The sequence below is a fragment of the Rhipicephalus microplus genome, chromosome 7 (assembly GCF_043290135.1).
Source record: "Rhipicephalus microplus isolate Deutch F79 chromosome 7, USDA_Rmic, whole genome shotgun sequence".
NCBI lineage: Eukaryota > Metazoa > Arthropoda > Arachnida > Ixodida > Ixodidae > Rhipicephalus > Rhipicephalus microplus.
In genome coordinates this window covers 56,736,767-56,754,586 of record NC_134706.1, presented here as the reverse complement: position 1 = coordinate 56,754,586, position 17,820 = coordinate 56,736,767, and the positions used below count along the sequence as shown (strand labels likewise).

General features: G+C 42.2%; 1 long non-coding RNA gene across 1 annotated transcript; it reads left to right on the top strand.

The window, feature by feature from the left end:
* Positions 1 to 10,937: 10,937 nt before the first annotated feature.
* On the top strand, positions 10,938 to 17,527 carry LOC142766952 (uncharacterized). The gene is made up of 3 exons (XR_012884680.1): positions 10,938 to 11,078; positions 13,321 to 13,347; positions 17,501 to 17,527. It is a non-coding gene; the product is annotated as an uncharacterized LOC142766952 (long non-coding RNA).
* The last annotated feature ends 293 nt before the right edge of the window (positions 17,528 to 17,820 follow it).

Below are 17,820 nucleotides of genomic sequence, written 5' to 3'. Positions count from 1 at the left end.
AGAAAAGCCTAAAGAGATTATCAGCGGCACTTTTCTTGGATATTAAGGCTGCATACGGTAATGTACTAATGTACATCCTGAAAGCCTTGGGCAGCATTGGATTGGGAGGCCGCGTTTACCAATGGATCTACAGCTATTTGAAGGACAGAACCTTCTTCGTTCAGACAGAATATGGCGCAACAAGGCAACATCATACTTATCGCGGTGTACCTCAAGATGGGGTCTTAAGCCCCATACTTTTTAACCTTGCGCTCATCGGCCTCGTTGACGTCCTGCCACACTCCGTACATCCGTCGATGTACGTGGACGACATCTGCATCTGGGCATCAGGGGTCACGCGTCTACACGTACGAGCCAGGCTTCAGACAGCGGCTACACTGACGTCAAACACCTTCAAGGATGAGGACTGGAGCTGTCATCTGAGGAATGCTCACTGGTTGCGTTTACGCGCAAGACAATGACGCCATACCGCATCAAAATTAATGGACACATGATCAGCTGTCAAAAGACTCACCGTTTCCTGGGAGTAATAATAGATCGTGATTTGTCTTGAAGCCCTCATATCGCTTACATGAAGAAAAAACTGACCATGATCACCCACGTCCTAAGGTTTATTGCGGGAAAATCATGGGGTGCGTCGGTAGGAGCCATGCTTCAACTGTATGCTGCACTTTTTCTTGGCTTCATGCGCTACAGCCTACCTGTGCTTGGCAAGGCCCGCATAACAAACGTACACGTCCTCCAGTCAATAAAATCTCAAGCACTGAGAATATGCCTCGGGCTGCCGAGATTCGCATCCTCAGCAGCGACTGTCGCAATCGCTCATGAACACCCTATCCCAACCTACATTCATGTCGATGCTTTAAGAACGCACATAAGACATGCCACCCGGATTTAATCACATCACCTCGCCTCCCTTCCAACTTCCAGGCCACGCTCTGCGTTCTGCTCTACTATTGCCCCACATCGCACGGTGATTCCCACGAACTTCACGCACGCAGCAAGACCGTCGTTACCATTGTGGTGTCTACATCCATTGGAAGCCCTGATAACCATCCGCGGAATGCAAAAGAAGAAATATTTGTCAAATTTGGCCCTAAAACAAACAGCATTACTGTTTCTGCATGAGAAACACAGTGAACGCATTCACATTTACATGGATGGGTCGGTCGCTTCAACAAGCTCAACAGGCGCAGTGGTGATTCCGGAGAAATCTATCACGATAAAGTTCAGGAACTTGCATCTGACATCATCCACGACGGCAGAACTCGCCGCCATTCGTGCCGCTCTGGAGTTCCTAGTTGAAGAACCGCAACAGACATGGCCAATATTGTCCGACTCCAAAGCAGCTCTCCAGGGCATTGCCTAGCCAAATCGTCATGGACCAAACCAGCAGCTAATTGCTAAAATACGACTGCTTCATCACCGGGCTATAGAGAAACAACCTGACATAGCGTATGAATGGATACCAGGCCACTGCAGCATTGATGGAAACGACCGTGCAGATGAAGCAGCCCGAACTGCTCATGATGATGCCCCTTGTGTAGCTATACCATTATTAAGAACGGACGCCGCTGCAAGGCTTGGATCATTTGCACGAGAACTGACACTCGCTAAGTGGAATTCGCCTGCATTCACCAACGTCCGCCTTCATAATTTGGACCCACACCTACAGCTCCGTCTTCCATCAGGAATAACCAGAGTAGAAAAGACACTTTTGTGCCGTCTGTGAATTGGGGTGGCCTTTACAAATCTTATTCGTTTCGAATCGGAATGGCCAGCAGCCCGACATGTGACAACGATGGCTGCGCAGATACTTTCTCCTATACCTCTGTGAGTGTCCTTGCTACAGCGTTACAAGAAAAGAACTGTCGAAAGCTTTAGATAGAATGGACAATTGCCAATTGTCGGAAGAAAGGGTATTAGGACACTGGCCGAGACCGTCCTCTGCACGCAAGTAAATGAGAGCGTTGTTGCGCTTTCTGCGGGAAAGTGATCTTAGAGACAGACTGTACACAGCGTCGTGGATCATCTGATGACCTTCTTTCTCCTTTTTTTACAACGTCTCTTTTCTCTCATCCTTTATCCCCCTTACCCCCTTCCCCAGTACAGGGTAGCCAGCCGGTCTGAGAACTGGCTAACCTCCCTGTCCTTCCTCATTTATTCCTCCTCCTCCTCCTTAGCACTTACGTCTGACATAACTTGAGACGAGCCTAATAGTCACAGTACTTCATCGGCCACGAAAAAATTAATTTATATATGCCTGCACTTCCTTCTATGAAAATACCAGAGAAACAGTCGCTTTGAAAATGTAGTTTTTAACTCTTGCACCTTTATTTTAAAACAGATATTTTAAATTTTATGTGTTATTTATTCAGACACACCAGACACAGTCTTAAAACACATTAGAACAATACAAATTTGACACTAAGGTGTTCAATTACTCTTTCTTCTAGTTGCCGTCCATAAACGGATTTCGCTGGCCCCCCACATTACTGACTCTATGGTCTTAGTAAAACTGGCAATTCTGCTAATTAATGAATTGATAAATAAATAAATAAATGAATAAATGTCTAAAATGAATAGGTTGAAGTAGTCTCGGATGCGAACCGTTTTGAATTGCTACTCGCTTCATACTGCGCTTTCAAATTGAATACGGCGATATTTGCTCTGCATAATAAGGTGTCATGCTATAGATTCACGTATGCTTACTGTACAGTGATGTTTAACTGCACAGATGTAAGGGCCATTTTATTAGTGTTACCAACTGCGGCGAACATACAAATGTATAACGTATCTTTATTTTCTCTTCAAATAGCCTGTACCGACTCAGAAAATGAAGTACCTAGGTTTCGCTGGGGTGGCCTAGTTTTATATCAAAACTATTGTCCAAACTTCAACTTTTCACATCAGTACACATGTTTTGGAGGAAGTTCTTTGGGATGTGCATGCAAATCACTCTATCGAGCAATCGATGGAACATGCGTAGAAAGGGAGCATTGTGGTAAGCATTAAACTTTACTTTGAAATTCTACAGAGGTAGATATCGGCACAAATTGAGCTTTAATATCTTAAAGTATTCATGGCTACATTGTTAACGGGAGGTGCTGCGCGAAGACACTTCTTTAATATTTACCCCACAGCAATGAAACTTTAGTTGTATATAAAACTTTTTATGCTGATTTCCAATATATAATTAGTTCTCTTGCAAGTTGCATGCATTTAGCAACATGACGAAATTAAAACCTTAACCCTTTTGCCCCCCCCCCCTCTTTTCATCCCTGAACTTCCGTAATTTTTTACCATTCATAGCTCATAATGTTTGAGATGAAGTGTAGAATGCAAATAACTAATTAGAAAGCACATACAAAATATGTAATAGGCGTGAAAAATAATAGACGTGAAAAGTCCATATTTCACCAAGCCTTGTGAGAGTTTACATACAATTTTTATTATACAATAAATTATTAAAAGTTATTTAGGTAAATAAACTTGTCACACTTTGGTAAAACTTTGAGCGAAATTTCATGCAGATCCGAGCACTAGAAAGTGCCGAAAAAGGAGGGGCAAATTGAAAAAATCTGGCAAATCTTGTGTTCTGAGAAAAACGAGTTTATATTTTTGAGTTTTAAATTTAGTTTTTATTTTTGAAAGATATCTATAAATCTGATGAAATTTGACAATAAAAAAGAACAATCTTTCTTGTAGTGGCCACTGCCACTAAAATACGCCAGCACCATAGGTTTGTCGCTCTCGGCTTTTTCGAGCCAAATCCTCACAGACATTTCGCTCACAGACAGGGCCATGAAAAGCTTGCCAAACTTCCGCTCCATCTGGCAGAGCCATGTGCCAACTGCAAGCTAGGAAGAAGTTCGACAGGACTGCGAAATTTAAGCTAAGTCCTGTGTCATGCCATTTTGCGGCCATGTTTGTGCCACATACCATCGTACATAATGGCAATGTCATCCCTGCTAAGTTCCCTCACTGCGAGCTCCTTCGAACTCACAAGATTGGTGCTGACCTCATCCATTGCCGCATCACGAACTTTCCGGCTGACGGGTGTGAATAACTTTTGATGCATTGGCTTTTGCAAGCCAACAACTGCCCCAAATCAGATCAGCTGCTCGTAGCCTATTCCTACAGGGCGCGCCGCACAACGGCTTTCACTTGCGAGCATTGGCTTTTTTCTTTCATAACGGAAATAACTACACGAGAAAAGCATTGTTAAGCTGCTCTGCTCGACAAGACATGGACGCCGCAAATAGGCTTCACAGCACATAAAGGTGCGCAGCGGCCAATGGCGGTCCCCGGATCCATACCACGTGATAAGCCAGTCGTGGCGCTCGAAAAACGTGCAGAAGCATGCTTCTTTTTATTATTTCTTGCACTGCATCAGCGAGGAAAAATGTTCTTATTTAGAAAGTGAGGCTCGACTCTTCGGCTCATGCGATCAAGAATGGTGAGCGGCGGCGCATTATTGGCGGCAAGGTGCTCGAACACTGCACACTTTGGACCTTTTAACAGGCATCTTGTGCTCTTTAGAATCAATTTTAAAGCATTTCCAGTTAGGTCTCGACCTCTATTTTTTTCATAGCAGTAGGGGAACTTGTCTTATAAAAAGAGGCAAAAATAAAAAAATCTGTAATTTTGAAACAAACTCGTGTTTTTCGACCCAGATATACCCGTGAATAATATTACTCTCACTACCCCTTAAAAGACAAGCAATATGAAAACTGGGTTTTAGTTTTTCCTGCAAAGCCTAAACTTTTTCCTGCGAGGGCTGTCGAAGACAGCTTGCTTAAATTCTGAGTGTAGGGCACAGGTTGCACGTGTTTAAAATCTTGGCAGGATGCCATCAATTTTGATTTATCATGCTTGCTGCCATTTTGAGGACAGGATGTTAGTTGAATTTAGAACTTGTGGCTAAATATTGTGAATGTACTAAAGAATAATATACATAACAACGTAATCGAAGTGTTCGTTTTGCTAATATACGTTTTTCATTTTATATTTGCTTGTGGTCTGCGCCTAATATCGCATCAAAATAGGGGAAAGTTATCACATAAACACTGTCGGGATGGAGGGCCCGATGTATTCATTCTGCAGGGCCTTTTAGCGTTGAACTATTTCCTGACAAGTACTTCTGCATAGATTGAAACACAACTTATAGGTGTTTTATCAGTTTTTTTTTTCAACGCAAAAAAGCTCCAGTTGTTAAAAATTAGGCAGCAGATATTTAAATTTTTAGAGGAATGGCATCATGTTAATACCACAGCGAAAGCGAGCGTAACATTTAGCGAGTACATTCCTTGCCATAGACTGGCTCCAATGCATTAGTTTCATTGCAAATTGCCAAGAATGCCTAAGAGAGAAAAGAAGTGACAAGCAAAATCGTAGAATGTTTGTGAAAGAGGATCTGGATATATTTAGCGATTTACTAAGTTCAGCACTACAGCTATATATATATATATATATATATATATATATATATATATATATATATATATATATATATATATATATATATATATATATATATATATATATATATGAAACAGAATTGTATACTAGAGGGCTCGTTTTCAGTGTTTTGACACAATATTAATGAGACATAACAGACAATAATGAGACGAAATGTATAGGGGAAATTAGTAAACCCAATTGTGAAAAAAAATGTGAAGAAAGAAAAGTGGGTGAAAAGACAACTTGCCGTGAGCAGGAACCGAAACTGCGACCTTCGAATAACGCGTTCGATGCTCTAGCACTGAGCTACCACGGCGGCTATCCCACCAGCCACTTTATAGGGTTTATAGATATATATATATATATATATATATATATATATATATATATATATATATGAAAGTCAATAGCATCGCTCGAATCACTAGCGAGAACCGGCCGGTAGATCAGGATAAAGCATGTACTTAAGAAATAAAATCTTCCAGACCTAAGCTTTTGTTAGTCACACATAAAGAACAGCATTTTCTAAGTAGGCTGCCATTTATTCAGCGTCAATTCAGCCTAGGAAGTACTTTCAATTTTGAGGAACGACTTATGGCTGGAAAAAAAGATTAGAAGTGTGATACTTCGAAAGAAGATTACGTAGGAAGAAGATGAAAGTAATTCTCTCCGTGATTGTGCCGTAAGAGCCCTCAGGCGTGTTAATGCCACTTCCTTCGTTCTGCACGTGAAAGAAACACTTTGCCGTCCTGGCTGTATACCTGTAGCAAGCCTTCCCATGATTAGGAAAAAATCTTCCTTTCCCTAGAAAAACAACACAACCGGGAAAAGGCACGCGTTACAGCTTACGCGCGTCCTGCGCATTATTGCGATATAATTACTACATCGTGAATCTATTTGACAACTGAAATAGAAGCACACTTTTCAAATGTCTTTTAATACAGAAACACAGGTACACAAAACTATCACTACGATACTGTCGTGGCACTCTTGCTTTACTATAGTGTCAAGTCCTTCTAAGAAACCATATGAACTTGTTATACTGTTGGTTAAAGAATGTTCTATGCGTATGAATAACGTGTGCAATGAGCGGCATATCGCTTCTAAATCTTTTGTGTGCTACGTGGTTGTGGTAGACACGCATGCACATGGACACCCAGATATAGCAAGTGGAAAACGCAAAAAGATAGTCGAGAATGCAACCCCTAAACCATCAGAGAAGACGGTGAACGTGCCTACCAATACTGCTGCTGGTCCACGAAAGCCTGTTCAGAAAACCATGGTTCATGCGGATGGCAATTACGAAACTGCTGCGCAGGTGAGTCATTTTAGGTCGCCTAGCATATATAACGTGTACGGCCAAACAGAATCCCAACTCCTTTAGCAAGATTCAACTTGGGGCTTAATTTCTTTACGTGATAAATACCATAGAGAGAATTGTGGTTGGCAATGCGCCAGATGTGATGCGTACCATAAAACTTAGCAAGACGTGAGGTTACACTGAGGGTTGCAGCTGTGCGCGTTGTCCTTCCCTCCGACTTATACACAAGCAGCTAATGTATTTAACGTCAAGTAGAAAACACGCACACTATGAATGGAGTGGACTGCTCTTCACCCTACAATTTTCAGCGCGCTAAGCAAATGTACAGAGCCACTTGGGTCAGCGTCTATTTGATGCGAAGCAGCTCTTTGGCTATCTTCTGTAACGCTGTCACTCCGTACACCCCCACTGAGCATGCTCGCGTCTCGTGTCAGCCCAGGCCCAGAAAAACGCGCACAAAATTGTCGCTCCCCTCCCCCCTCTCGCCTCGCAAGGTCGACGCAGGCAACGTCTGCTAGTAAAAAACCGACTGCTCACGCTGCCCAACCGTTCACTGGCCACCCCGTGTTCATCCAGCACCTTGTTTTCGTTGCGATATAAATTATATGGACACTCTCGGCTGGATTTCACCTCCGCTGTCGGCATCGGTTTCTAAGTGGGCGTCGATGTCTTGCACCGCGTATGTATACGTATTCATATATTTGTAAACGCAAGAAAGAAAAAAACTCCAGAAATAGACTCCGGCGTGTGGAATCTAACGTCGCGAATGCGAAGCGTTAGCCACTGAGCCACTGAGGGTACCTCCTTCAAAGTTTAAACAGCAAGCCATTTATATCTACCACTTACCGCTGTTGGCGATCATCTCGGAGGCTTCATCATTATCAGCAAGATTGCGCAATGAGCGCGTGGCGGCTCTCATCATTCACGCGTACTTTGGCTCGCGGTGATCAGGGGAGTTGACGATCTCTTGCACGCCCTTACCTCCCGGTGGGGAGGATCGTACCGTTTTGGCTGGCATTGGACGTGCATGAAACGATGCTGTTGTAGTTACGCGGCGCAAAAAAGCCACTGCAAGCCTTGCACAGCATCCGTTTTCGAAAAGTGTGCGTTTTTCAGACGCAGCGAAGTAACAACTGAGACGCATATTCGCGTTCACTTATACCCATTAGTACGTTTCGTGCATCATTTGTGCGTGAGAAACTTGCCATTCTGCACGTGACCTTCTAATTTGTTGTTATCGCGTTCACTGCTTCGCCGTTGCGGCGAACCTGCAATTTTTTTTTATCCAGTGAGCGTTGAATTGCATTGCGCGTTCGGAATTCAGCCAAGAGTGTCTTCACTTGGCTTTCGCCTGATAAGCGCCAGCCTGGAGATCGCCGCCAATATAAGCGTTGGCACCCACTGCATTGCAATTGCGCATGGTTCCTTTAAGCGGAAGATAGTCTAAGTTTTTTTTCTATTATCGGCCCATAACGAAAGCTTAGCCGAAGACACGGTCGTGAATTGCCATTATTTAAATTCAGCTGCATTTCATTAGCAGGCTCTGTTGAAACGCGTTAAACTTTAATGAGACAGATACCATGAAGGTGCTCTAATAAATAAGCTCCAAATAAATCATATCATTCTCATTAGCTGGGTGGGCTATTTTGCTGCGCGAGGAAAAGTGCGAAATCTAGATAATTGCGAAAAGAGGAAAGCACAATTTCGAATATGCCTCTCTTGCCCCGCCGCGGTGGTCTAGTGGCTAAGGTACTCGGCTGCTGACCCGCATGGCGCGGGTTCGAACCCCGGCTGTGGCGGCTGCATTTCCGGTGGAGGCGGAAATGTTGTAGGCCCGTATGCTCAGATTTGGGTGCACGTTAAAGAACCCCAGGTGGTCTAAATTTCCGGAGCCCTCCACTACGGCGTCTCTCATAATCATATGGTGGTTTTGGGACGTTAAACCCCACATATCAATCAATCAATATGCCTCTCTTTGTTACTGTGGGGATAAGACATTTGTTGCAGATGTGAGTGTTCACTAGGACCTGAGGATCAGATAAAAGCGACCTTATTCACGTGTACAAGTTATACATATCTACAAATGCTAAGGCGAAAAGAATTTCATTGCCTTGATTTGTTACGTTTTATTTATGCGACAGTTTGATCTGAATGTAACGCTGTAAGCCCGTGTACTGCAGTGTATGCTACGCATACTATTCCAAAATAAACACATTTTTTTGAACACTTTACCATCGCGTACGTCGCAATGTTTTCATGGTTTGCGATGCGAAACCACGACAATCGTAAGTTTTCACGCCTGGCATTGGCGCAAAGCATGTTTCACATGTGAACGCATATTTTGTATCAGGGTACAAGGGGGTAAGCTGCATTTTTACAGTCCTTTATTCTCACACCTATCCTTCCTATGAGCGGAAAGAACGGGCTGTGAGTTCCACTACAGATTTAGCCAGTGATGTGCCTTAGCTACTCATACTTTTGTTGCTTGTTATGGTTGCTACAAGTCATGTTATGGGCGCTGTTGATGAGTCATTTTGAATCAATTAAAGAAATCGTAGAGCTGTGAAGTGAAGGTTGAAAGCAAATATTAAACAGTTGTTGTACCACATTCATGGATACGTTGCTTCCCTTTGTGCCGGAGTTCTGAAGACGCTGATGCTTTATTTTTCCTGCCACTGCACTAAGTGGTACTGGAGATTTCAGTGAGTGCATGAACACCCACGTGCGAGCAGCGCTCGCGAAATGTCAAGCAAAATTTAGGATATGTAAAGACCACGCAATTGTTTCCAGCATCTACAGTTTGCGTTACGTAGGCCTAGTTTTGAATTAAAATTTTGCATCAGAGCCAACATTACATTTCGAAGCCTACAGTACATTTACGTCCGTCTTCGATGTGAGGCAAGCAAGGCACTATATAGCGGCTAGGTTTGTAGTGACGTGAGGTGGTTATCTTGAGCAACTGCTGAAAGGATTAGTTGTACAAGGCAAATGCGATGGGTTCGCTAAACGCACTCAATGCACGCATACACATGAAAACTGGCAAAGTTGTTCGGGCCAACTACTACTGGTTCTTAGTTTCACTTGTGCTTACTTCAGGTTACAAAGAGATGCCACCAAAAGACACGCTTCATGTTAGTGATAGCCCTCGCTAGCGTATATTTGGCGCATTACCCGAAGGGAACTGAAGAGAACTAGGACTTAAATTAGCTAAGCTGTCAGCATACGCGGCAAGAACTTGGCAAATGGTGATATATTCAAGTTTATTGCGTAACAGTGGACGCAGATTTGTGGCGCTCCACTGACATAACAATATCGTTAACACGGTGGAATCTAGATTAACTTTAATCGTAGGTATCTGCGCAGTTTACATGCCTTACCCATTTTTCTAGCGAATGTTATTATGAGTTATATATATTGGTTGGTGCGGACTTTTACGCGAAACACTCAGCAGCGGCGAGTGTACTGAAATGCTGCCTTCGCAGCTGCTACATCAATTTTTAATAGTTGATATCCCGATACCCTGAGATAGTCGGCAATGTGTCGTTTTCGATATATGCACTTTAGATACGGTTGCTGTGATTTGTGAACTGCCATTGCGGTATTTCACTCAGACCTGGTTATGGACGCGGAATAATCTTTGTTACGTGTAGCAATTTATGTGTAGCGCTGCTATGCGCGCGTTTACTTATTCGATTTCCGGCATGAATTGACAAAACGGTTAGCAGGAGCTGTTATGCATTGCGATTAACAAAACCTACTAGGCAACGAACGCACATGTTAACCTTCATTTGTTTTTAGGGTCGTGCTTTCTTAAGCACGTAGAAGGAGGTCGAATTTCAAGCATGTCGGAAGGATAGGTGGGAGGAATGTGCAATGTAATAGTAAGATAGAAAGAAAAAAAGAACGACTAATAGTAGGAAAAGAATGCTAACCACAATTTTCGCTTTACCTCAAGTTTACTATACGAGCAATGCCACCATATATAAGCCTCATGTCTCAAGCCCCAACCTATTTACTTCTGTCACTCCATCTGACAGAAAAATATGGCTCCATGCCGGTATCTATGATGTTCATATCATCTATAAGTTTGCTGCATCGTATTTTACGCCTAAAACTAAAATTACCTTCTTGTTATTTTGCAGCTCATAGAAAATTCAGATCTCCTCGAATTACTGATGATGTCGGAAGAATCTTGGGTTCGTGATCAATGTCTCTGTCTTAAGTCGAAGAGGTTGGCAGGTGGCCTGAAAGGAGCCGAGCGAACCCTTGATTGCTATACTGAGAGGAAACGGCTGTCAGTATATCTAACAATAACATTTTTTTCGTTTCTTTGCTGATACTTCGTTTCACATGCAATCTTTGTTCTTAAGAGTACTTAGTGTGCTAGATGAGGAGCTGTAAGCACATGGTATACGTTTTCACTGTATAGATATATGCACTCCTTCATGTTTGGCTTTCTGTATCGCTGTCTGTTTTCTGTCACATACCAGTTTTTCTTGAAAAGTTCTTAGTTTGTCATAATGGGTTTAGCACTGTGCCGTTGAGCAATAGAGCCAGCCATCAATCGCTAACTTTATTCCTCATCGTTTTTTACCGTAACGTGGTTGGGCTTAGGTATGCATTATGCCTAAACAGATAATAATCACCTCGAACCAGCTCTTGTTTGTTTGTTCGTGGCCTGTACACTCTGGCACATGGCCACTTTGATTTGCCCGAGAAAACGTGTTAAATACTATTTGTAATAACTCCACAATGATCAACCATCCTATTGCCTGAATAAAAAAAGGAACAAACAAGTTAAAATTTATTTTTAGAAATAAATTAAATGTGATTGAGAAGCTACACTTGAATCAATAAAAGAAAATGAGGAAATGAGAGGACGTCGCACTAATACTACAATAAAGGTCTGAAAGTTCGAGGTAACAAGACAGTTGAGCTCACCTCACCCGATGAAAATCGAATATATGTCCTTCGTCTATTCACAAAGAAAATTAAAGCAATAGATTTTTGAGAATATATAATAAAAGAGACATACTGTTCAAATACGTTTCGTTTTTAAATATAATTATACACTGCATCAAATACGTTTCTGTGGCTAAATTACAAGAGCTTAAACCTAACGTATATCACGGAGTGGAGTTGCTACTGTTGGCGAAAATGGGAAATAAACTATATTACACCTACCTATATTACACCTAAATGAACTAGTATAGTTGCGAATTCCACTTGCTTGTTCTATTTATTATTTCACTCAATGTTCCCGATATTATTGTATTACTTTAGCCTTGCATGTTCACACGACGATATTGTGTTACCAGTTTGCGCTATTACCATTCTTTTTAGTTATATTTCTGCGTATCCTTGTATCTCCTCTCCAGCCATAGCGCACTTTGCGCTGCAGTATGTGCGAATAAATATCTAAATAAAATTCCAGTTGGCGCCATGACATTGTTGCGTGTTCCACGTAGACTTGTTGCGTTTTAGGTTTACCTAATTTTGTGCTACAATCAATACTACGATTCGATTCAACTTCGCGTAAATAAAAAAAAATTGCCCGCAGCATCCCTCGGGGGAACACTGAGGAGGATGCGGACCATATAATTGGTTAACGGGGTGTTAAAGTGCGACTTACTTGGGTCGATGGCTAAATTGGTTAACGTGGTTGTGAAATGGGGTGTTAAATTGCGACTTACTTGGGTCGATGGCTAAATTGGTTAACGTGGTTGTAGGAGGGGGTAATAAATGAGTGAACACGTACACACGTATGCGAAAGGGCGGCGCTGGTCGAAGGGACGTTGATCATTGTGTTTGTGGATTCGTTGGAATTCATTTCACCGCAACCTTGGACGTCGACGCGCCGTACAAACCAACCGACGAGCGGCAACTGAGCGAGCGAGCGCCGACCTTGAGTATATATACAGCACGACGGCGCATGCACTGTCAGCTGTTGAATGTTCTCGAAGCGCGACGCCACATGCGCGTCCACTGGAGAATCATGAGAATTGTAGATGTCGAACGCGGTGTGTAGAGGAGGAAGGGTGCACAGATGGTGGAGGAGTGAAGCGCGCGCGGTGTGTAGAGGAGGAAGGGATGCACAGATGGTGGAAGAGTGGGCGACGGCGCGACGGCGCATGCGCGCGCGTCAGCTGTCGAATGTTCGAGAAGCGCTGTGGACGGCGCGGACGACGCGGACGGCGCACTACAAGGCGCGAGTATAAGATGCTCCGCATCTAAAAGGAAAGCATTCTCATATGAGGAATTCTCTATAGCCGTGGTACAGGCCTTCCTGACCCTGATGGCTGCGTAATCATTACGTATTATACCTGGGGCTCACAAGAACTGGGCTTACCAGCGTGTTATTTATTGAACTAAAGAACGGCGCGAACGATTTCCATATACCTGCAATAGCATTTCATCACCAGTGCCAATAGCTCATGTTTTAAATCAGCTGCGGATATATATTGCTAAGATGTTACTACAAAATGCTGTTTCAGTATGCTAGGGAAGTGCGTAAATAGGAACTCTTTTTATTGCAGCATTGTTCCTGACACTATAGCACACTTGTAAGTATACTTTATAGCTATCCCTTGAGCTAAATGTACACAAGTCTTGTTGGACGCCTTATATTCTTCATGTTGCCTGTAGGCTGAAAAAAGCGAAATCTTGTGCTTAGCGTGTGCATTCTTGTATGGATATAGCAGGTCGGCCAAAAACAATGCAAGGACGAAGAAGGCAAAAACACAAGTTGTGCGCAGTCACTTTTTTCGAGCATTCCTTTACAAGAGTTCCGATACGCTGCCGGCAACTGCCTAATAAACTTGAGTATGAGCTCAGTCGTCTGCGTTGTCTGCTAAGTACTAGACCTACAGCAAATGTAGAAGTTATTCAGATACAACCTTTTTAAAACATAACATTTTACTTACTTTTGAAAAGAGAGAGTATTAGCTTTAGAGTGATGATACTCTAAAACTCTTGAATTTACTGATGTTCTGTGAAAGTTTTTATTACAAACATAGACTGGAGCGTCACAGCCTCATTCTTAAAGTACAGTACTTTTTTTCAGCCATAACGTATCATTACTCTCGCAGGGCACACTTTTGATTCAATGAGGCTTGGGGCAGTAACTACTTAATTTTATTTTTAAGCTCACTGATCACTCATTGCTAAGGTGACGTTTTAGCGGCCCCATGTGAGTGTTTCCCAGCCTGTAGATGAAGCAAGGGACAACATGGATGTGCTTTACGATGCCCTCGACCAAAAATATTTTGCGATAGCAATTATATGGGCACACTCAGAGGGATTTTACTGTCGGCGTCTATGTCATGCACCGTATATGTATACGTTCCTTTCGATACATGAAAAGACAAGAGAGAAAAAAACTATAAAAAGACTCTGTCACGCGTAACCAAACGTGGGAGCTTCGCGTCATGAACGCGAAGCGTTAACCACTAAGCCACCGAGGATCTTTTTTCTTTTGTTCCCGGTTATAGGGTTCTCTAACGCCTCCGTCGTTTTGAGGGAAACTTGTGGCATCTGGCTCAGGAAAGTGTCCTAAAACTTTGTAACATCGACTAATACGGCTGCGAAGAGACCTTTGCAATACCGGAAGAAGGCTTCTGTGATAGTGCTGTTAGTATTTATCAGAATATGTTTTTCCTGTAATACGTCGATGTGATTACGACGTGTTCGTGATTTCTCGATTCTAAGCGCGTGCTCGGTAGGAGTCTCTCCCATAGCCCATGCCTCTGCTCTCAGACGAAGAAAGGCTCCTCTGTAGCGTTCCTGCTCAAATAGCCTAATTTGTCGTTTCATCGTTCGAATATCTTTCTTAAAGGCACCGGGCTTCTTACTTTCTAGCACTATCAATTTCTCTAGCGTTATTCTGACTTCATTTTCTTTCAATCTTTCATCATGTTTTAAAGCACTAGATCTAGATATCGCTTTCACTTTAACGCTTTGCTTCAAAAGTTTCCTATGCTCGCCAATATTACAGGTGCCGATCACTTTGAAGTTCCTAATATCCCCAATCACAAAGTTAACAGCGTTTTCATTGTGAAGTAGGTTAGCATGAAACTTCCATAAATTCCAACTAAATTTGTTTTCTTTTTGTTTAAGTCCCACGTTACGTTGTACAAGATAATGATCCGATAATGAAACAGGTAACACAGTGTATCTATTGCATTTTGCTATCGCCTCCCCTGCCATGTATAATATATGAAGGCGTGCACGACTAGTTCCCTGAAAATGTGTAAAAGGAACTTCGCGACCTGCCTCGAGGTACTCCACTACATTATTCAGGTTGGATTCATTCTGCAAGTCATAAAGCACTTCAACACTTTTATCTCGCATACGGTGGTTATTATTTCTAACCTTCACGTTCAATACACCACATACCATTTTCGGAATTCAGCGCCGCCTAGCGAACGAAACTGAAAATATATTTTATAAAAATAATACAGCTAAATATTTCCTTTGCATAGTTTGTTTGTTCATCTTCAGTTTATAGGGAACCCACTTCATCAGCCTCCAGGATTACGCTCGATAACTATGTATGGGTAAGAGGCAGCTGTTGTATGCCTTCATCTTGAATGATAGTAGTAAAGCGCCATCCATTATCTGAAAATGCTTGTCGAATGTGATTCGTTTCATCCTTAATTGTATATACCTGGCTCCTCTGTTACTATATCTTGTAAGCAGACGTATAGATGTGCTACTTATTGTGCGTCACTTCCTGTCACAAAGCACTGTTATGTTCCGAAACTGTTGCTCATTACTTTAGTTTTGAGAATATAATTTAGAGATTTAGCACTCGTCTTTTTTTGTCTGAATAGGTAATCACGAGATGCGATTTGTTCCTACAGTTACTCATCGATGCAATGCCAACAGCGAATAGACTGTCATTAGGGCACTCGCCTTTTACTCATCGATGCAATGCCTACAGCGAATGAAAGGTTATTAGGACACTCGTCATTATCTTCTGTGCCAAATTGTTTCTACTCTAAGTCTCTTAAACCTCCTGTAAACACACCGGGGAATTGAATAATGGACATTGTGTCTCTCTGTCTTTCACCTTTTTTACTTCTCTTCGAATTTCGTCGCTTTATGGTGGCTGTGGGTACGCTGCAGATTTGCTCCAGTATGTATAACATGTCACGTTGTGCCATGACACAAACCTGTAAATAACATTACAGCAGGACATCGAGCTGGTGAGATCCCTGTTAATGTGACCTCACCGTCCTTCTCCGTAACTTGTCTTCATGTCCTTTTCAAGAATAGCTTGATGCACCTTCATGCACGCTTTGACGGGCTCTATCTACACCGCGTGCAGGCTGTCAGATTTCATTAAAACGCACCTTCTCAGAAGGAGCTACGTTCATTGATTTGTGCCATCATAAAGAACGACTCCAGAAACAACTTGCGTCGACACCACCCCACGTTGTGGTGGTTGTTGCGCTTGAAAATTGACCAAAAGCTCGTGGAAACGTTCTGGCCATCCATGCTTGTGGGCTCGATTCAGATAAACGGGAAACAAAATAGGTTTGTGCAGTTTTCCTTACGTGAACTTTTATATACATCAGGTGTATGAAATTCTGAGAACTTTTTATCAGAGCGCCCTTCACAATTATGTCGTGGTTGTGGAATATAAAGACCCCTACCGCAGTAGCTATCTTAGGGTAACACTGACCTTTATATATTTTAGGCTACGATACTCAGCGCAAAGCTGTTCTGTTTGCCTGACGTGTAAGACCTTTAGAAAGGTATTTCGTTGTCTTGAGCAAATAAGACTATTCTGAAATACCCATATAGATTAATGTGTTATTCGTGATTACAAGCCGGTAGTGGGAAAGGAGGTTTGAATCCTGCAACCGTATTCGCAGCGCAGTGATAAGGACCTCAACATGAATGTCGCGTTTATTAATCTGCTCATTTAAAAAGAAGTACGTAAGTAAGGCAAAATGTTGTGACCAGAAATAAATGACGTATGGTAATGCTGTTAAGCTGAAAACATTTGCAATGTGAGCCAACAAAAATAAGTAAAACTCCATACTGATAAAAAAACACAAGAGAACTGCAAATGTTTCTCGAGATTACGACCTATGTGCACTTGAATGAAATGTTGGAATAAAAGGAATAAATGGCATGCTAACTCCACTGACTCGCCAAGCGCTATTGAAATCGAAGGTAAGCCATCAAAAGGAAGCAAGGTCTTTCGAACAAAAAGAACCTTGATAAATAAGTGACAACGTATGACGACAAATCAATATAGGCTGTAATGAAAAAATTAGGCGCAACTTGAAACTTACTTTTTTACCTACATGCATGTACCCTTGTGGTGAGAAAATAAAACGAGGCGAATAAATCTTGAATTGGGGCTAGTTGGTATGAAAAATTGAAAAGCAACGAGATGCCGCAACACTGCACACAGACAACTAATTAGGCACATGACGACAAGGTTGCGGAGCGTACGTGCTTTTCGTCTTTATCTGTACTTTTGACAAGGTGCATTTCTGCAGTACACCATTACGATGTGCCAACTCAAACAGCCACGCTTCTACGTTACATCATTAGCTTCCAAATTTTATTTGGCCCATAAGTGGGTGAAATCTAATCAAAGGGGAAAAGCCAACATGTTGCAATAGAAGAGAACAGTGTGCTTAAGAATAATAATGAAATTTTCAATACCCCGCTTCTGAATCCTGAACTACTTGTTTACAGAGCTGATACTGAGAAGTTGATCAAAATGTAAGTAAAACAATATTACGTTTTCGAGTTTTATTCTGTTTGAATGCTCTAAAATATGTCTGCAAATTGGCGTTTGAAAGTTCTGGAAGACTGGAACTCTTTCCAAGGGGCACAGGTCAGACAGGGTATGATTGTTCTAACCAAGGGCACGTTAAATTTCTAAGACATTCATGTGAATGAATATACTATGCTTGATTGTGCTATGAATGCCACAAATCATGACGCACAAAACCATCATCCACTTGTTCTGAAAAAAATCAGGCACTCCAGTACGTAAAATCAAACAGCGCATA